The following is a 21,611-nucleotide window of genomic DNA, read 5'->3' as shown; positions in this document are numbered from 1 at the left end:
GTAAATCTCTTTCCAATATTATCTAAACACCTCCCTTCCTTGTCAGGTGGAGCAGTGACAGGCGTTAGAGGATTCCTCGATCTCCGCTGCGCAGTCTGTGAGATGAAAGAATCAGGTTTAGGATGACTTATAAGGCACCCTGGCACATCGTCCGGAGCCTTGTATTTTTTGTCAATTCTAGGCAAAACCGGAATGGCTGGTGTTTTCATCACTTTCACTCCTTCCTCCCACAGATACCAGAACAGAAGTATGAGGTGGTGTATTGACTGGCAGTGGAGGTTGAGAAGCAGCAGTCAGTGGTGACTGCGGAGGTGGAGGAATAGGAGCTAAAGGAAAACGTGTCTTGTAACAGATCCTGTAGATCTTATATCACTGCAACAGGCATGTGAACCATAGGTTCGGAGACCTGCTCCATGTATTGCATCTTTGCTTGTGGAGGAGGATATTCTCGTTGATAGTATTCACCATAGTCGTCATCATCATCATCTTCCTGATACTTCACATGTTATTGTGATGTATATGCTTGTGCAAACATTCCTTCATCATCATCAGATTCCTCCAGGAATGAGGTAAAGGAGAAATTATTGTGACGAGAACGTCAACTGTAGATATAATGGTGTAAGCTGAAGAGAAGATGGTCGCTTGCTACCAGGCGTAGTGTAGAACGACTTCGTCGACGGTAAAGGTATCTGCATCGTCGACAAGGACATGATTGGACCAGATACAGCTGTCGTCTGTATCGTTGACGAGATCATCTTCGTCATGGCCATAGACAAAGCCGTCGACTGAACCACCGTTGTCGACGGGATGACCATCATCGACGAAACCCCTGTCGTCGACGAGGACTCCGATGAAAAAGTTGCAGTTGTCGATGTTGTCGTCGACGATGAAATAGTCAGCGGTACAGCACTCATCGTCACCTGAAGCGTCGTCGTGTATTTCACTTGAATGCGCTGCATCCAGGGCAGCACGAGTTTCCGGCTGCCCTGGGGGCTGTTTATTCTATGTAATAGATATTCCAAAATAGAGGGGAGTGATTCTGTTTTGGACCAGAGAGGCTGGAATCAGTTAGGCGTTGCACTAGGACGGTGTCTCTCGGACCATGAATTGGATTTTCTTATTCACTACGTAGGTCTAATCTTTTTACCTCCGTACTGTTCAACCAATGAACTGTGACAATTTTAATTCTATCTTGAACAATGATTCAATTATGCCAAACATTTCTCACCATGTTCAAAAATAATTTGAACAAAGTATCTTACTAGTATGTATTTACTTCATACTTTTGAGATTTTTTTGTATTTCATATTCTTTTTTTGTTCAGGGAAAACATTATTATACAATGGTACTGTTTTTTTACAGATTAGTACCTAATTGTAATACATTAAAAACTCTATATACATTGCATAATTAGGAAAGTGCAAAAAACTATTTATACCGACATTGCATCAACAAACTTGTTATAAGTCAAAACAGTCCTACTTCTTCATTATCATGTAACAGGATATCTGTGACCTATTTATCCTCGGTACTTGTATATCAAACGGTCCGAATAGTGATGAGGGCACAGAACGCTTGAATATGTTTTGTAAGTTGAGCCTCCAATATTTGGCTAAACGTAAACGTCCTTGTTGTCTTTTTCATTTTTAATGTGTAGATACTATTGGCCTCATTAAGGGAATTTGGGGGTGTGCCGACGCGTTTCGACCTTCGTGTAGGGACCGTGAGGATTCAAGGAAGGTCTTCCTCAGGGCAGGGAATCTTCAATGTAGGACACTGCGACTATTGTGGGACAGAAAGTCTCTTATTTTTGCTGAACAGTCGCCTCTTCAAGGGGGAACACTTTGTTCACTCTTTATTTGCTGGTAACGTCTTATGCGCTGTATGGTACAATTCTGCCGATTCTGGATAACCGCACTGCTCTCTACTCGTCCAGCTTTTTCGTCTTTCGGATCGCGTCTGACTTCCGTGTATGTCACGTGACCATATGTAATAGGGCACACTTTCCCTGTTTGTGCCCGGTGCACCTGTTTTAAGGTGTGCCAGGCGCATACAGGGAAAGTGTACCCTTTACATACAAGGCCCCTGAAGTTTAGAATTGCAATGCCTGCGGTCATAACCTCCAGATAATGGCATAAATGTCAGCCTATGGACATATGGCCAACCAAAATCGGAGCCCCAACAACACATCAAAAGAGGTGAGAAACCTAGGTGTGTTTGTGATCATGGACTCCTACATTTGACGATAGCTACACAGCATTCTCACACTGATAGCCAAGTTGCACTACGCCAGTGCTATTACATTGGCAACCCGGACTCATTTTTAAATAAACCACAGTGAATTAAGAACGTTGCAGCAAGACTCTTTCACATCATCTTCCATGGGAACACATGACACCAATCCTACGAGTACTCCACTGGATAGCTGTAGTCAGAAGATCAGTGTTCAAAGTAATATGCATAGTAGACAGAGCCCCAAGGAAAGGGACCACTCTATAGACTAAGGAAATGTAAACTATACAAAAACAGACCTCTCTGCTCCATACTAGCCTTGCGGATTGTCATGCCCACACCACAATAAAGAGACCATAGTAGGACCTTATCTAGCTAAGCAAACAAATTCTGCAACTCCCTTATCAGTGGATACCCACTGCAAGCTAGATTATATATATTTTAGAAGAAAGGTGAAAACCTGATTGTTTCAAAGATAATCATTCTCAAACACCAACCCAAGTTAAAGTAACTTACAACACTATAATTCATGGGATGACAATATTTGCTTCCAGGTGTAGCCTACTACCACCCCCAGGGAGGGGATTAGACACTCCTGTGTACAGTCACCCCGCAGGTGCAATATCAGCTACAGGATTATCAGCCTCACCTGTCACATCAGATTACTTCCATATACGGCAGGGATAGCTGGCCACTGACAGATTTAAGAATCATACCCGTGGGTTGAAATATATGTACCTGGGCCCATAACCTAGAGAGACTAAATAGTTCTCCCTGTCATTTGATGTCCTCAGACCCTCCTCCGCTAGTGTGGGAGGTGCCAAATAAAAACTCACATATAAACAGTAAAGAACCTTCCGGTCCGCTATTGTTAGAGAACGTCCCGAATGAGGACTTTACCCTATCTGACTTCGATTTAGAGCTTGTAGGAGATATGTCTCTTTTGAAATTAGTAAGATTATAGAGACTGTAGAAATGCCAGCTATGATAGCACCTGTGAAGTTGACATTGTTTAGCAGTACTCCCTCTAATAACTCTTCCATGATTTCTCATTTTTTTCTGACCCCTGATATAGCTGTGAGTGATATCAAACCCAGTCAACTTCCGAAGGAAGAGGTAATAGTATCGAATTCATTGGTAGGTTTAGAACGCTTACTTGCTTCTATCCTAAAGCAGCTTGAAAAATGCGTGGGTGGCACTGATTGTGTTCTGGAAAAAGTGACACAAAGACTGAGGGGCATATCAGCAACGAGGCGATATAAAATTATCACCGCTTTTGCGTCCGTTTTTGGGCAAAAAGCGGCGATAATTTTATCGCCTAATTAGCAAGGTCACGCTATTGCGTGAAACCTTGCATTAGCGCCCAGATTCTTAACGCCCAGCTTTGCATCTCTAATGAGATGCAAAGTGGGCGTTCCTGACCTGACATGACTGGGGAAATGTCACTGAGCGACATTTCTCCTATCATCAAGCCCCACGCTATGAAGCATAGCGGCAAGAAAAGTAGCGATAACCCCTGTTATCGCTACTTTCCTTGCGCCTGCTTCAGGACTGACTTAGCCCTGATATCCTATCGAAGGTGGATATCATGGCTAAGTATGTGAGGCCTTATCATCAAGCTAACGCCAAACTTTGTGAGATTATCGCTGGGTTTCCAGCGATAATCTCATGTTTGGCAGTTAGCGCTAGGATTTTTATCGCTTTTGAGAGAAGTGTTGCTAATAGCACGCTATCTCAGCGATAAAAATCCACATTAGCCAGCGATAATTATCCTAGCGCTAAGTGCGCTTAGCGATAATTATCGCCGGTTTTTGCTGATATGCCCCTAAAGGTGCTATCAAGAAGTAAACAGGATAAGGAATAGATTCCACTGACAACATAGAATAAGTAGAAATAGAAGAGGTTCTTAAGAAAGGTCTTGTTCATGTGGATGTTGGCTGTCAGACTGTTTCAAATACCCAGGCCAATATATTACAATGTAAAAAATTGGTTAAAAAAGCTGATACGCCAGAGAGTCTTCATAAACATATATCCGAAGTTGTACTTCCTGAATCCACATCGGAAGTTACACAACCCATGATAGATACCACCCTATAGATAAAGAACTTGGAGGATCCGTTGAGAAGGGCAGACCAGGAAATGTTTCCTATTTTTAAAACACAGTCAAACAATGGAAAAGAGGGTACTCTAGGGGCCCCACGACCAAAGTAGAAAGGGAGTAGGGAAAGGACAAAAGGGAAAAAGAAGAAACCCTTGCGTAGATTCTCTAAAGAAAGACAAATGAGACTACGCTTTGGAGAAAATTTAGAGGTTACATTTACTACGGAGGCTCTTACTCAGTCTCCCGAAGTTTCATTCAAGGTAATGAGTTGGTTTGTGCCAACGTAAGCTCACCAGACAATATATCTATAGTGGAGCCAATGGCAGCACATATGTTGCCCTACCTCTCCATTTTGCCTTCCTCGAACTTCCCCGCTTCTGAAACAGGTTTTGGCAAAGGAGCTCGTAATAAATACAGGGCGCCTGTCATTCATCGTTCTTCTCCATCAAATCCTTTGATGGTCCCCCTCGTTAATGCTGGCAAAAGGAGTGGTTCTGCAGAGTTAGTAGATAGTGATCCTGCCTGGCGTAATGTGGATACCAATAGATTAGATTTTATCCTCCTGTTTGACGTACACCAAATATTAAATAGTGCCTCACTGCTTAAATGCTTCTCGGATATCGAGAATTTTAAGCTAATCCAGGGTAGTGATATAAATTTAGGGGCATATGTTCATGAAAGTGGCGGAGTGAGGCTTTGGCCATAATGGCTTAACGCCTCATTCCATCACTACAGAAACACAAGGCTGACCCATATTTACAACTCTATGGTGTAGACTTGAGTTTCCCACTGCGCTGACGCTACACTTAGCAATTTCTTCCAGGACCAGACAAAATCAGAGCATCGAAGTAAAACTTTTAAAGAGGTCCCCCGATTCCCTTCTCCAATTAAATCGAGAAATAAATGCTTTGGTCAGAGAGCAGTATTTAAACATTACTCTAGATCGATACTCTAGAATACGGCTACTAAAAAGGAGGAGGAATCGATTGAAGGCCAGGCTACGAAAGGAGAAGGAAGACTGTCTGGATAAAACTTAGGTAAGCAATCTCAAAAGGCCATATAAGGACTTTTTGGACACGGATTGCAGAGGGCTGTGGAGTCAGAATTTGATCCTCTCCGATTGCAATTGAATCTTTAAGCAGCAAACGAGGGGGCCACCAAGCATGTTATGCCAAAGGAGGACTATGCCCTGTATGGACCGCCCACTGACAGAAATAGAACTGGTAATCAAGAGTATGCGGTCTTCAGCAGCGATGGGCCCTGCTGAAATATCAATTACTGTCATAAAACAAAACGGTTCCCCTTGGAGTAGAATCCTTTGCCCAGTCTTTGAATATTGTTATGAAAGAAAAATGGTTCCCCCTTCTTGGAAGGGGGGTATCATAGTCCAATTATTCAAGAAAACTGGCTCGATCTCCCACAAAATTACCGTCAGATTGCACTTCTTGATGCAGTGGGTAAAATCTTCGCCAAATGCCTCCTTACCCAAATTAGCGATTGGGCAGAAGCTAATAAAATCATACCCATAGAACAAATGGGGTTTAGGAAGAAGCACAGAAGAACAAGTTACTTACCTTCGGTAACACTTTTTCTGGTGGATACAGTATCTGCCTGTGGATTCCTCACCTTGTGAATATCCCCTGCGCCAGCATTCCACAGAACTTTTTTCCCCAGCTCTCTACGCCGACGACGTCATAATGCATCGGCTCCGCTCGCGACTCCGTATGATGTCACCAGAGCCATAAGAGAGCCACGTCGGCGTGATGACGTCAGTTCCACCCATTTTTTCCGTGGCCCCGAGGCACGCAGGTGGACCAACGACAGATTCAAAATATACACAGTATACAATATACTATCAAATATGCATAGAACATATACAAAAGGAAAGCTAAATAAAACAAGCATTTCCTACCAATGTACCAGAAAGCATAACAACATCTCAAACAAGACAACTTTTAAGGTATACAAAGGTGGACAACGGGGAGGCGGGTGGGCCAGTGAGGAATCCACAGGCAGATACTGTATCCACCAGAAAAAGCGTTACCGAAGGTAAGTAACTTGTTCTTCTGATGGATACATCTGCCAGTGGATTCCTCACCTTGTGAATAGATTCCCACAGCAGTCCCCACTCCCGGAGGAGGGTGTCCACCTTCCTATACCAGAAAGTCTTGCAAGACAGAGCGCGCCTCATCTCAGAGTCCAAGCAATAATGCTTTGCGAAAGTATGGAGGCAGGCCCAAGTCGCGGCTTTACAAATATCTGCCACAGGAACACCCCTGGCCAAAGCAGATGTAGATGATTTAGCTCTAGTTGAATGAGCCCTAATACCCTCAGGAGGAACCTTACCAGCCAGGGCATAGCAGATCTTGATGGCAAGGATGATCCATCTCGATAAAGTGCGCTTGTGCACCGCTCTTCCTTTAGAATGTCCAACATAACCCACGAAGAGCTGATCGTCCAGACGAAAGTCTTTCGTTCTATCCAAGTAAAAGCTGACAGCTCTTTTTGGGTCCAGACGATGAAGCCTTTCCTCCTCTTTGGAAGGATTAGGGGGAGTATAAAAAACAGGGAGAGTAATAGGCTGCCCCAAATGAAACTGAGTAACTACTTAGGCAAGAAAGCAGCCCTGGTCCTAAGAACCATCCTTTCAGCATGTAATGTTAAAAAAGGGGGTTTAGAACTAAGAGCTTAAAGCTCACTCACCCTCCTTGCCGAGGTTATGGCTACAAGAAAGACCTTCTTAAAGGACAACAGCCTCAGAGGACAACTGTGAAGAGGCTCAAACGGGGACCCCATCAGAAAAGTTAAGACAAGATTAAGGTCCCACTGTGGCATTACAAAAGGAGTAGGAGGAAACTTGTTTGTAAGGTCTTTGATAAACCTTAGTACAATCGGAGATTTAAATAATGACGGTTGATCAGGAAGACATAGAAAAGTCGATAAGGCCGATAGATAGCCCTTGATCGTGGCCACAGCACAGCCCTGCTGAGCCAAGGAAAGAGCAAACTGAAGCACATCAGAAAGGTGGGCTTTTAAAGGGTCAATGGATCTCTCTCCACACCATTTAACAAACTTAGACCACCTGTAGGAGTAAATGGACTTGGTGGAGTGTCGCCTGGCCGATAAAATAACGTCCACCACATCAGGCGGGAGAGAGAAAGAACTCAGGTTGCCCCGTTCAATCTCCAGGCATGAAGGTGTAAGCTCTGGAGGTGGGGGTGTAGAACCTGCCCCTCCGACTGCCAGAGGAGGTCTGCCCTCAGAGGGAGACGAAGCGGAGGGCACGAGGAGAGGTGGAGAAGATCTGTATACCACACCCAATATAACTTGGGCCCGGTCTTGGCGAATCTTCCTCAGAACCCAAGGAATCAAGGGTATGGGAGGAAACGCATAAAGGAATTGCGAGTCCCAACCCAACTGAAACGCGTCCCCCCCAACGCTTCCTGCATCGGATACTGGAGACTGCAAAATGACGGGCAGTACGCGTTCTCGCGGGTGGCGAATAGGTCCACCCGAGGTGTCCCCCACGTTCAAAAGACGTGACGAACCACCTCCGGATGGAGCCTTCACTCGTCGGCGGCGGAGAACTGCAGACTGAGACCAGATGATTTGCCAACAGACAAATCTGATGGTCCTGAGCCAAGGATCATAGACGCAGGGCCTCTCTGCAGAGACAATGCGACCCCACTCCTTCCTGCTTGTTGACATACCACATCGCGGTAGTGTTGTCCGTCAGGACTTGAACAGACTTACCGCGAAGGGAAGGGAGGAAGGCCTTGAGTGCTAAACGAATCGCCCGCAATTCCAGAAGGTTGATGTGAAGCAACCTTTCCTCTGGAGACCAAAGACCCTTGATCTCCAGATCCCCCAGATGAGCACCCCACCCTAAGGTGGAGGCACCCGTTATCACTGTGGCCACCGATGGAGGCAGATGGAAGGGCTTTCCTTGAGACAGATTGCCCCCCACGCTCCACCAAGATAGATCCGCTGCAGCTTCTCTGGAGATCCTGATCGACTCCCTGAGATCTCCATTGTGCTGATACCACTGCCTGCGGAGGCACCACTGGAGCGCCCTCATGTGCCAGCGTGCATGGTTGACCAACAGAATGCAGGAAGCGAACAGACCGAGCAGACGAAGGACCTTCAGAACTGGAACAACCGCTCCATTGTGGAATAAAGGGACCATCTCCTGAATGTCGAAAATTCTTTGAGGTGGAGGAAATGCTCGATACACAGTAGTTTTGTAATGCCCTGAACGTCTCAGGATCGTTTAACAGACACGACAATGAGGACGCAACCACTAGTGAAGGGTTAGTTGTTTTAATGAAGGCAAATATAATACAAAGAATAAACAAAAGTTATAGTCACTGGAATCCTCCAGGCTAAGTACGTTACCAGCCCACAGCACGGATGGTCCTAACCGTCCTCTGCATATACGCCGGTCCCGGCGTATGCCAACAGAGGGCAGAAATGAAATGGCCGACAATGCCAATCGGTAGGCTGTGAGGGGCACGAAGAGTGTTGGGGAGAATCGAGGAGTCAGGGAAACACCCAGCCGGGGTCTCTACCTGAAGGGAGCAGCCGCTCAACCTCTTCCTCAGACTGCACCGGGACGCGGAATCACCTCCTGGTGATGCGTCACCGATACCCCAATCACAAGCAAGAAGACTGAACCGAGAGCAGCCGCTCGATCGATCCTGTGGACTTCCGAGTCTGTAACGCGGCAAACACCTCCTGGTGTGCGTTACAGCTGGCAGTCCCTGTGTCTCTGGTCGGGCTGGGAGTTACGACTCCAACCAGCAAAAGCGCCACTGCGCTTGGACTCAGCCGAGTCAAAAAGCGAAGCTCAATGGTTGACCGGTAGAGCTTCCGGGTCCTTCACAGGTGACGATGGGGCAAGACACGGCCCAGGGAGTAACGACTCGACCTACCTCCGTTCTTGCCTTACTGGAGCACCACTCCGGAACACTGCTCTTCACGAAGCAGGTACGTCGGTGTGAACACAATATCCGACAGCGTTGTACCTCCCGGTTCCTCCCTTTATAGGGAGTGTTTTCCTTGAGTTATGTAACAGCTCTCCTGTTTACATAAGGGCGTGTTTCCTTGAGTTATGTAACAGCTCTCCTGTTTACATAAGGGCGGGTTTCCCTTGAGTTATGTAACAGCTCTCCTGTTTACATAAGGGCGTGTTTTCCTTGAGTTATGTAACAGCTCTCCTGTTTACATAAGGGCGTGTTTCCTTGAGTTATGTAACAGCTCTCCTGTTTACATAAGGGCGTGTTTCCCTTGAGTTATGTAACAGCTCTCCTGTTTACATAAGGGCGTGTTTTCCTTGAGTTATGTAACAGCTCTCCTGTTTACATAAAGGCGTGTTTCCCTTGAGTTATGTAACAGCTCTCCTGTTTACATAACCTCTCAACCGCTAAGCATCCTGGGAGATGTAGTCCGTTTTCGCCGGTTACCGTTTTCCTCCCCTCGTATGACAGGAATTCTTGACAGTACATCCTCCCTCTCAGCGGCTCCCCACGGGTCCAGCGCTGGCAGGAAAACGCCGATGGAACAAGGAGACCAAGCGCGGAGCATGAACCCCTTCAGCCGGTTCCCATGAATGCTCCTCCGGGCCATAGCCTTTCCACGCAACCAGGTACCACAGCTTCCCCCTGCGCCATTTGGACGCCCGTATGCCCGACACTTCATACTCCACCTCCGACTCCACGCATACCGGCCGAGGTGTCCCAGACGGCTTGGAGGGTGCTGGTTTGAGCAATGATACATGAAAGACAGGGTGTATCCGCAATGACTGGGGCAAGCACACCTTCACGTTCACGGGACCCATACACTTGGTAATTCGATAGGGGCCCATGTACTTGGGATGGAACACACTGTTCTTTCGAAACCTCATGTTTCTTGTGGATATCCAGACGTAGTCTCCAGTGCGGTACAGTGGCCCGGGCCTTCTCTTCCTATCTGCCGCAGCCTTGTATCTTCTCTTGGCCTCTATTAGGACAGCCCTTGAGTGCATCAATGTGTCTTTTATGTGTGCCACCCTGTCCGCTGTGGCGGGAATCCTGTCCTCTCTGAACGGATGTAGAAATGGCAAGAACCTGGGATGTTGGCCATAGTTGCTATAGAACGGAGATGACTGTGTGGAGCTGTGAGTGGCGTTGTTATAGGCTATCTCTGCAACCCATAGCAAGTCGACCCATTCTTCCCTGCCCTGGTCCACAAAACATCGCAGATACTGTTTGAGCGTTTGGTTCAGGCGCTCGGTTTGGCCGTCCGTTTGAGGGTGGTAGCTGGTGGACAGGGCGGTCTTAACATGCAGCGCAGTGCACCAAGTCTTCCAGAATTGCGCAGTAAACTGCGACCCCCGGTCCGACACGATCACCCCAGGTAATCCATGCAGTCGTACCACATTCTTTAGGAGTAGTGACGCCAATTCCCCGGCCGTAGGCACTCTCTTGCAGGGGATGAAGTGCCCCATTTTCGTCAAGTAATCCACCACCACCACCAGTATTGCCGTCATCCCCTGGTCTACCGGTAGGCCCACCACGAAGTCCAGTGAAATGCTATCCCATGGTCTATCCGGGGTTGGAAGTGGATGTAAGAGCCCTTGGGTTCGGCCATGGTCGGCCTTCATGGTAGCACACGTAGGACACTCCTGTCCCCACCTCCTGACATCCACTCTCATGGTTGGCCACCAGAAATGCCGTCCCATGCTAGCCACCGTTTTTTCAAAGCCCAAATGACCTGCGCATGGAGAGTCATGGCACCAGATGAATGCTTGTTTCCTTAGCCTAGGCGTGGGTATCAATAGGCACCTGCCCTTCAGGGGTATCCCGTCCTTCAGCTGCCATTCTCTGTGACTGAGGAGCCACCTCCGCCATGCGAATGACCTGATCCCTCTCTTTATTCCCCTCAGGAAAGTATCCGGTTGGATAACCCCCAATACCATCCTCGGGGAAATGATGGAACGCTCGGTCGCAGGCAATGGTTCCTTAACTGCAGATTGACGGGACAGGGCGTCCGCCTTTCGGTTTTCCGTCCCCGGCCGATATGTGATGCGGAAGTTGAACCCCGCAAAGAAGATCATCCACCGCAGCTGCCTGGGAGAAAGGTGTCTAGTGGCCGTCATGAACTGTAGGTTCCGATGGTCCGTGTACACCGATACCACATGTCTTGCCCCCATCAACCAATGCCTCCATTCGGTGAAGGCGTCCTTGATTGCGAGAAGCTCCTTCTCCGCAATATGGTAGTTGCGTTCGGCGTCGTTGAGTTTGCGGGACATGTACGCAACGGGATGAAGCACCCCTGTGTCGTGGTTGCGTTGGGACAAGATAGCCCCCAGCGCCACATCCGACGCGTCCGCTTCCACCACGTAGGGGAGATCCGGATCGGGGTGAGCCAACACCGGCGCCTTACCAAAGGCGCTTTTCAGGGCCTCAAAGGCTTTGTTCGCTTCAGGGGACCAGACAAACTCCTTGGACTTCCTCAGTAGCTGTGTGATTGGGGCCACCACTCCTGAAAATCCATCTATGAACCGCCTGTAAAAGTTGGCGAAGCCAATGAAACTTTGGACGTCCTTCACGCTTTGGGGCACCGGCCATTCTTTCACCGCCTTGATCTTTCGTTCTGCCATCTCCTGTCCCTCTGGACTCAGCATCACCCCGAGGAATTCCACGGATGTGACGTGGAAGTCACACTTGCTGAGTTTACAAAACAGCATGTTTTCCCTCAGCTTTTGGAGCACAGCTTTGACGTGGTGTACGTGCTCCTCCACACTGGACGAATAGATGAGGATGTCGTCGATATATACGACCACGTAGATATCCAACTCCTCTCTGAATACCTCATTCAAAAAGTACTGAAAGGCTGCCGGGGCGTTGCACAGACCGAACGGCATGACGAGGTACTCAAAAAGGCCGAACCTGGTCTTAAAGGCGGTCTTCCACTCGTCTCCGTCCCTCATGCGCACCAGATGGTATGCCCCTTTCAAATCCAACTTGGTGTAGATACGAGCTTTCTTGACCTGTTCCAGAAGTACACTGATGAGAGGCAAGGGGTACCGATTTTTTATGGTTATCGCATTCAATGCCCTAAAGTCCACACAGGCTCTCAGCTCCCCATTAGCCTTCGGGATGAAGAAGAGTGGCGAGGCGGCCGGAGACTTGGACGGGCGGATGAATCCTAGCTTGAGGAGTTTATCCAGGTACCCCCGGAGATGCACGTTTTCAGGCTCCGTCAGGGCATACAGCCTGCCGCTGGGAACGCTGGCCCCTGGCACCAGGTCGATCTGGCAGTCAAACTGTCTATGTGGTGGTAGCACTTCCGCCTTCACCTCATCAAATACATCCTCAAAACTGTGATAAGCCTGGGGGAGAGCCACATCTTTTTCTGCCGCTGTAGCCACCGTCTGACTCCCGCTCTCATCTGCGTCAAGGGATTCCGTTCTTATTCCACAATGCAGGATGCAATACGGTGACGTCATTTCGATGCGATGTGTTGGCCAATCCACAAAGGGGTTGTGTTTCTGTAGCCACGGCAATCCCAATATGACGCCATATTGGGGCGCTCGGATGATGTTAAAATCGATTTGTTCCAAATGGTTCCACCCATATCTCATCGGAAGGACCCCCGTGTGCTGCCCGATGGGCCCCGTCACCAATCGCCTTCCGTCTACAGCATAGACGTCTTCGGGTACAGCTTTGGGAAGAAGCACTAGCCCTAGCCTGCATGCCTCGTTGTGGTCCATAAACATGCCAGTGGCCCCTGAATCCACCATGGCCACAACGGGTATCCACTGGTCATGCACTCCCACGTGCACCGTGATAAACAGGTGTCGTTGTCCCTTAGTGACCGAGTTGGAAAGTGAAGGGATGGATGAGTGACTCCGAGATGCCCCTTCTCTGGTCTTGGAGTCCTCTAGTTTTCCGCCGGTATGTCCACCACGGCTGTTACCGACCGGTTGGCCCGATAACGTGACGTCTTCGGTTTGGCAGGGCATTCACGTACGTAGTGGCCTTTTTTGCCACAATATAGGCACAATCCTTGTTTACGGCGTGACTCTTTCTCCGTGGCTGTGAGGCTCGCTCGTATTGCGCCGATGTCCATGGGTTCTCCCTTGGATGCGGTGGAAGTTTCAGGACTTCCCACCGTCACATAGGATGGAAGGGATTTTCCTTTTCTCCCATGATCCCCCTTTCTTTCACTTAGCCTATGTTCCAGCCGTAATACCAGGTTGATAAGGCCCTCACATGTCTTGGGTTGAGGGTCAATATGAGCCACGGCGTCCTTGAGCTCATCGCACAGCCCTTGATGGAAGAGCGCCGTCTGTTTAGCAACAGGCCACTTGGTTTCCGCAACCAGCCTTCGGAACGCGTTGAGATACTGCACCAGGTCGTTGGATCCCTGTCTCAACTCAAGCATTTCACGGTCCGCCGTGTACGAGTCAGCCCTTCTGTCGAATACCTTCAGGAATTCCTCGCGAAAAGCACCCCAATCACATAAGAGGGGGTCGTCCCTGCTTACCAGAGGTACGGCCCATTGTGCCGCGTTTCCCGCCAAATAGGATATAAGGAAAGCCACACGAGCCTGACTCGTGGGGAACGCCTTTGGTTTGCACGATAAATGTAGCGCCACTTGTGTGAGGAATACCTGCACTGTGTTAGGATCCCCACTGTACCTCTCTGGTGTCGCCAAGGGGATGGCTACCGGCATTTCCACTACTACCGCAGGGGTCTGATTCGTGAGGGAGGTGCTGGGCGTGAGCGGGTCCAATTGGATAGCATCCAGTCTGGCTTTTACATCGGCTGTTTCTTGCCTAGAGGCAGCCACTTCAACTTGCATGGCCGCTAAAGCAGCCAGCACATCATCAAGTGTTGCCATGTCTGTTATCGACCGGGAGACAGTTAGTGTTATTAAGGTCGGATATTTTGTAACGCCCTGAACGTCTCAGGATCGTTTAACAGACACGACAATGAGGACGCAACCACTAGTGAAGGGTTAGTTGTTTTAATGAAGGCAAATATAATACAAAGAATAAACAAAAGTTATAGTCACTGGAATCCTCCAGGCTAAGTACGTTACCAGCCCACAGCACGGATGGTCCTAACCGTCCTCTGCATATACGCCGGTCCCGGCGTATGCCAACAGAGGGCAGAAATGAAATGGCCGACAATGCCAATCGGTAGGCTGTGAGGGGCACGAAGAGTGTTGGGGAGAATCGAGGAGTCAGGGAAACACCCAGCCGGGGTCTCTACCTGAAGGGAGCAGCCGCTCAACCTCTTCCTCAGACTGCACCGGGACGCGGAATCACCTCCTGGTGATGCGTCACCGATACCCCAATCACAAGCAAGAAGACTGAACCGAGAGCAGCCGCTCGATCGATCCTGTGGACTTCCAAATCTGTAACGCGGCAAACACCTCCTGGTGTGCGTTACAGCTGGCAGTCCCTGTGTCTCTGGTCGGGCTGGGAGTTACGACTCCAACCAGCAAAAGCGCCACTGCGCTTGGACTCAGCCGAGTCAAAAAGCGAAGCTCAATGGTTGACCGGTAGAGCTTCCGGGTCCTTCACAGGTGACGATGGGGCAAGACACGGCCCAGGGAGTAACGACTCGACCTACCTCCGTTCTTGCCTTACTGGAGCACCACTCCGGAACACTGCTCTTCACGAAGCAGGTACGTCGGTGTGAACACAATATCCGACAGCGTTGTACCTCCCGGTTCCTCCCTTTATAGGGAGTGTTTTCCTTGAGTTATGTAACAGCTCTCCTGTTTACATAAGGGCGTGTTTCCTTGAGTTATGTAACAGCTCTCCTGTTTACATAAGGGCGGGTTTCCCTTGAGTTATGTAACAGCTCTCCTGTTTACATAAGGGCGTGTTTTCCTTGAGTTATGTAACAGCTCTCCTGTTTACATAAGGGCGTGTTTCCTTGAGTTATGTAACAGCTCTCCTGTTTACATAAGGGCGTGTTTCCCTTGAGTTATGTAACAGCTCTCCTGTTTACATAAGGGCGTGTTTTCCTTGAGTTATGTAACAGCTCTCCTGTTTACATAAAGGCGTGTTTCCCTTGAGTTATGTAACAGCTCTCCTGTTTACATAACCTCTCAACCGCTAAGCATCCTGGGAGATGTAGTCCGTTTTCGCTGGTTACCGTTTTCCTCCCCTCGTATGACAGGAATTCTTGACAAGTTTCCAGTACCGCCCCTATGAACAGGTTGCGTTGAGAGGGCACCAGGTGAGATTTGGACACATTGATTGAAAAACCCAAGTCGAAGAACAGCTGAGATGTCACCTGCAGATGATGCTGCACCATCTCTGGGGACTCTGCCTTCAGAAGCCAGTCGTCCAGGTAGGGGAAAACCGGAATCCCTGACCTCCTGAGATGAGCAGCCACCACCGCCATCACCTTCGTGAAGACTCGAGGTGCGGTAGTAAGACCAAACGGGAGGACCGCAAACTGGTAGTGTTGCGACCCAACCGTAAAACAGAGATACTTCCTGTGCGACTTCAGGATTGGGACATGGAAGTACGCGTCCTGCAAGTCGATCAATACCATTCAGTCTCCTTGCTGCAACGCTTGAAGAACCTGCGCAAGGGTCAGCATCTTGAATTTCTCCTGTTTCAGGTAAAAGTTCAAGACTCTGAGGTCCAGTATCGGACGCAATCTGCCGTCCTTCTTGGGAATCAGGAAATATCGGGAGCAGCATCCCTGACTCCTTTCCTGCTCTGGAACCACCTCTATCGCACCCTTTTGAAGCAAAGCTAGCACCTCCTTCTGCAGAAGTAGATGGTCTTCTGAGCAGTAACCCTGGCAAGGAGGGTAAGGGGGAGGAAACTCCCGAAAGGGAAGGGCGTACCCAGTCTCCACGAGGTTTAAAACCCAAAGGTCGGTTGTAACAGATTTCCAACCTCGCAGAAAGTGGGACACCCGACCCCCCACAGGTCTTACATGATCTAGGATGGGGGATCTAGGACTGCTTCCCTGAAGCTTCATTGGGAGCAGAGGAGGCTGAAGATGGGTTGTGGCCAGAACCTCTCCGTCCTCTTTGTCTTCCTCTATAGGACCTATAGAGGGGATTCTGCTGCTGCTGAGGCTGCCGGAAGGAGCGAAATGAAGATCTCCCAAAGCCTCTGAACTTCCTAAGACCAAATCCTTTAGCAGGAGCTTGCAAACCTAAAGATCTCGCCGTCACCCTGCTCTCTTTAAATCTCTGCAAGGCGGAATCAGCCTTTTCACCAAAAGGTTTCTGTCCGTCAAAGGGCAAATCCACCAAGGTGGCCTGAACATCCGCAGAGAAGCCAGATGAACGAAGCCACGCTTGCCTCCTAGTGGCTATAGATGACTCCATTATCCTTGCCACAGAATCAGCCGTGTCAAGCCCCGACTGAATTACCTGCCTTGCAGCAGCCTGAGTGTCAGTGACCACCTCCATAAAAGACGCCTTATCACCTTCTGGCAACTTAGGGGCTAAAGATTTCATTGAGTCCGTAAGAGCATGAACGTAGCACCCTAGTAAGCAGGTGGCATTAGTGGATTTAAGCTCCATGCTCCCTGAAGAAAAGGTCTTTTTAGCCGCCTGATCCGCCTTCTTGGACTCCCTATCCGCAGGAGTCTGAGGGAAGGCTCCTGGAGCATGCTTCGAGCATGACGCCTGTACCACCAGACTTTCTGGAGAAGGGTGGGAAGAAAGAAAACCTGGATCCCCAGGAGCCACCCTATATCTTCTTGCCACCTGTCTGGAGACTGCCGGCGAAGAGAGTGGCTTACGCCAGACGTCCATAACTGGCTCCAAAATAGCCTCATTAATAGGCAACAAAGACTCACTGGTCGAGGTAGGCGAATGTAGCACCTCCGTCAGAAGGTTAGGTTTATACTCAGCAGAGGGCAACTGCAAGTCCAGCAACTCTGCGGCCTTCTTTATTACAAGATGATAAGGAGCCAGTTCCTGCGGTGGAGAGGATCTAGTGGAAGAATGCTCCCACTCCGGAGTTGTATCGAGACCACTAGCCTCTTGAATCCCCTCAAAGTCATCAGAAGAAGTATCCACCTCACCTTCTTCCACCTCTTCCCTATAACGCTCCTCTTCCAAGACTCTCAGGGCCTCTCTCCTTGAGCGGATCCGAGGAGCCGGCGCCAGCGGCACTGTACGCGGAGTCGGTGGAACAGAACGTGGAGCCGGAGGTGTCGGAGTCGGCAGCGCCGGAGTCGGAGTCGACGGCGCCAGACGCGGAGCCGAAGGAGTCGGCAACGGCGTTGAGGAAGGCTCCGAAAAAGGTCGATCCAATCGAAGTCGAGATGGATCCCCAGACGGCGCCGGAAACTGCCATGAAGGCGCCATCGGCAGAAAGGGCATAAACGGGGCCGGAGCATAATGCTGCGGCCCTCCCAGGGTGTATGCCATAGGACCCACGGGACCAGTAGGTGCGCCGGATGGGAAGGCAGCCAGTTGGAAAATCCCATACATAGCATTTAAAAAATGCGTTGAATCCGCACCCGGAGTCGGGAACTGCGGATAAGGGATTAATCCCGGATCCGGATGAGGAGTACCTGGAACCGGAGTCGTAGTGTCCTCAACAGGCGCCGCAGGATCATCCGGCTCTGGAGAAGGCTCTTTTTCCTGTTCTTGCTCAGCCTCAGAAGCAGAAGACTCCACTGGAACCGGTGACTGCGCCGGGGATCGCGCCGGGGACCGCGCCGGAGTCCGCTTCGGCGAAGGAGATCTTAGAGACTTAGATGGAGAAGGAGACACATCCTTACTTCGACATCGAGGCGAAGTCGATCTCGACGCCTTGCTCTTCGAAGACCGGCGCCGTGAGGAATGCTTCCTTTTCTTATGGTGTTTCTTCGACTTCGAAGAATGCGAAGTCGACGACTCCGGTCTCGATCTCTCCTTCTTCCTACCTCTCTTCTCCTTCTTAGCGTTGGCCATGAAGAGCTTCGCCTCTCTGTCCTTCAAGGCCTTGGGATTCATCCTCTTGCAGCTGGAACAATCCTCCACGTCGTGGTCAGATGAAAGGCACCACAAACAATCTTCATGGGGGTCTGTCATCGACATGTGGCCCCCACATTCCCTACAAGGTTTGAAACCCGACTTCCTAGTCGAAGACATGGCAGTTTTTTCAACAGTAACTCACTACACGACTACAAAGTAGCAGGAGAGTGCTGAAAAACCGTTGCGCGTCGACGGCGCAGAAAAAAGGGAACTGACGTAATCACGCCGACGTGGCTCTCTTTTGGCTCCGGTGACGTCATACGGAGCCGCTAGCGGAGCTGATGCATTATGACGTCGTCCACGTCGGCGTAGAGAGCTGGGGAAAAAAGTTCTGTGGAATGCTGGCGCAGGGGATATTCACAAGGTGAGGAATCCACTGGCAGATGTATCCATCAGAACTATTAATATCACTGCTTTCCAGGTAATAAACGAAAAGTATGTTCAGATCAAAGGGGGAAGGTTTATACGGCTTTCATCGACTTCTCCACAGGCTTTGACAAAGTTGATCGTCCCCTGCTGTGGAGTAAGCTTTTAAACTTGGGTTTTCCAGGCACACTTCTTGAACTAGTTTGTGTTCTTCATACTGATACCTGGTGTAAAGTTCTAATGGGAGGGGATAGAGGATTATTGCAAGCCATCCCTACTGCAAATGGTTTAAAACAAGGATGCTCGCTTCATCCCATGCTCTTCTCCCTATAGATTTCTGACCTTCCAGACTATTTAGCATGAAGTGAGGGTATTGCCCCAGTAATGGGGGGGAAAGCGATTGTCTGTCTACTTTATGTAATAATTTTCGATTTAATGCCTACGGGTTTAAATAATCACATACAGGCCCTCCCAAAAATTTCTGAGGCTCATGACCTAAAGATTAATGTATCCATAAGTAAAATTGTGTATGCATTAGTGGAAGAAGTTGTAATATGGAAACTTTGTATAGTCCTTAGGTGGTAAAATAGATCTTGTAAAGTCGTATACATTTCTGGGGAAAATAGTGTGTGGTAACCTAAGCGATAAAGCCCATATAGGAAATAATATATCTAAAGCTGAAATTCAGACGAAAAGTTTGGCTTCTATCGATAGGCATACTGGGAGAAGACATTTCGCACCTTTATTGGAAATCTTCCACGCAAAGATTCCTGCCTCTCTTTCATGGCACAGAATTGATTGATGTAGGAAAATGGGATTTTTTAAACACAGCGGAAGGTCGAATTCTTAGAAATACAACCTCAGCATGTTCCACGCCTGCCCTTAGGCTAGAATTTGGATTTAGAAGTACTTGAGCACAGAGCCTGGCACTGGTAGTCCGTTGAACTATGGGTCTAGTAAAGAGTGAAGATGGCACACTTAGGTCTTGGCTGCGAAAAGAAATCTCTGAAGGTTTAAAAGAAAAGTCATCAATCTATAGAAACTTTATGATTGCGATAGATTTGTTGCATCTAGACCAGTCTTCGATCTTTAACTTGTCACCGTAGCAGTTAAAAGTTATTTTAAAGCAGGCCACATGGTCTCTAAGTTTCTCGAGGGATAGGGAAGCCAGCTCCTTAATGAAGGGTAATACTCCGGCCATTGACTCCAGTCTGATAAATTAAGCCCCGGCTAACATTACATGGAACTTGTCGCATGGAGTGCGCCGTTTTTGGTTTTTATTGAAGCAGGGTATGTTATGCTTAAATCCCCTACTGGTGAAATGGTACGGTTCTTCCCAGTCGTGTAACTTGTGTAATATTGGTCCCCAGGATGTAAATCATGTACTATTTAGTGGACAAACTTTGTTAGCTTGCTGACGGAAATGATTGAGACCAATATGTTTACAATTTTCTTATACTCTCTGTTTCGGCACTATTAAAATCTTTTTATGAGCCTCCTAATGAAAGGTTCTGTTATAGAATTTGTAACTTTTTAAAGTGTTTTCTTAAATTATATTAAGGTGCATTAATAGATTAGGATGTGAGTGCTAAAGTTTTTTAAAACAGGGATGGTCCTATTCATTTTTTATCATCGGATGGTATTTTATGATATGTAAATTAATTTCTTTGATATCTTTCAAACCCATGCACTGATACGATAGTTACTTTAATATTTCGTACTGTATAAAATGATGCTGCTAATAGAATCCTGTCACTTGAAATGTTTTCTTGTTCCTCAGATATGGTTTAGAACTCTTTCATTTGTGCTGGGGGAGAAATATTTTTATTGTGCCAACCTACCTGTGTAACAAAAGACTCTCCTTTTTATTTGTATGTGGTTGTGATTTATGTGGACCTCTTCGGAGTATCCTGATCTTAAATAAATAAATTAAAAAATTGTAATTACACTTAAGCCCTCATTACAAGTGGCCCAGAGCAGTATGCGATATTTATTCCACCTGAAAAAATCTGGCATTTCATGGGGTCTCAATTTTTTAGCTGCTATAAGTAGAACCTATTTCCCCAGTAACAGGGAATAAACAGGCAGCGTTTGGTGCTTACTGCACCAAAATCCACATGTCCTAGTAATTACTGGACCTGCGGAAATGTTCAGGGGCTTATTTCCGGGGGGGGGGGGGGGGGCTGTTTGGGGTGCTACCCCCACTCTAAAAAATGTATTACGTGGTAAATAGTTGGGTACAAGTGCTTTCAGTCGGGTATTGTAAAGCGAGTGTCTGTCGGATTTCACCTGGGACTTTTACATGCCCACACTGACTAAAACACACTCAGTATCTCTCGTCTATGTTTTGAAAGCCTTAAAAATGTTGGTTAGTTTGAAAAATATTGCATTTTAAGTACCCTTAACAATCTGCACTCCTCTCTTTCCACTGCACCCCTCATACCCTGCTCCTCATAAAATATGTATTTTTACAAGATGTCTTGCATGATTGTTGGGAAATCAGAAGCTCACACCACCCCGCAATCATACTGACAAAGCTACGCCCCTGGAAATGTGGCAGACTATGCAAACTTTAGCGCACCCAGTAATTGGTGTAGTCGATGACATTCAATTGAGATGGGTTTGGCTAGGGTTTGGAAAACAATGGCTCACTAGAAATGAGGGTCTTAAACTAGAAACATACTGGCACATAAGCTTGTTTGCCTAGCCGTTCGTGTGTAATAATTACCGTTAACATGAATTAATGAAAAAACAAGAGTTGGTAACTTGCAGAATAAATTACAACGGTCCACATGTACCAACATTTGTAATAGCGATTACCTAATTGTGATTTTCAGCGAATCGCAATTGGGTAATCATTATTACAAATGTATGAAACTCCAAGAGTTTCATGTAGCAATTCATAGGGGGTCGCAAA

Source organism: Triturus cristatus, chromosome 6 (genome assembly GCF_964204655.1).
Source record: "Triturus cristatus chromosome 6, aTriCri1.1, whole genome shotgun sequence".
NCBI classification, from domain to species: Eukaryota; Metazoa; Chordata; class Amphibia; order Caudata; family Salamandridae; genus Triturus; species Triturus cristatus.
Note: the sequence above shows the minus strand (reverse complement) of the source record.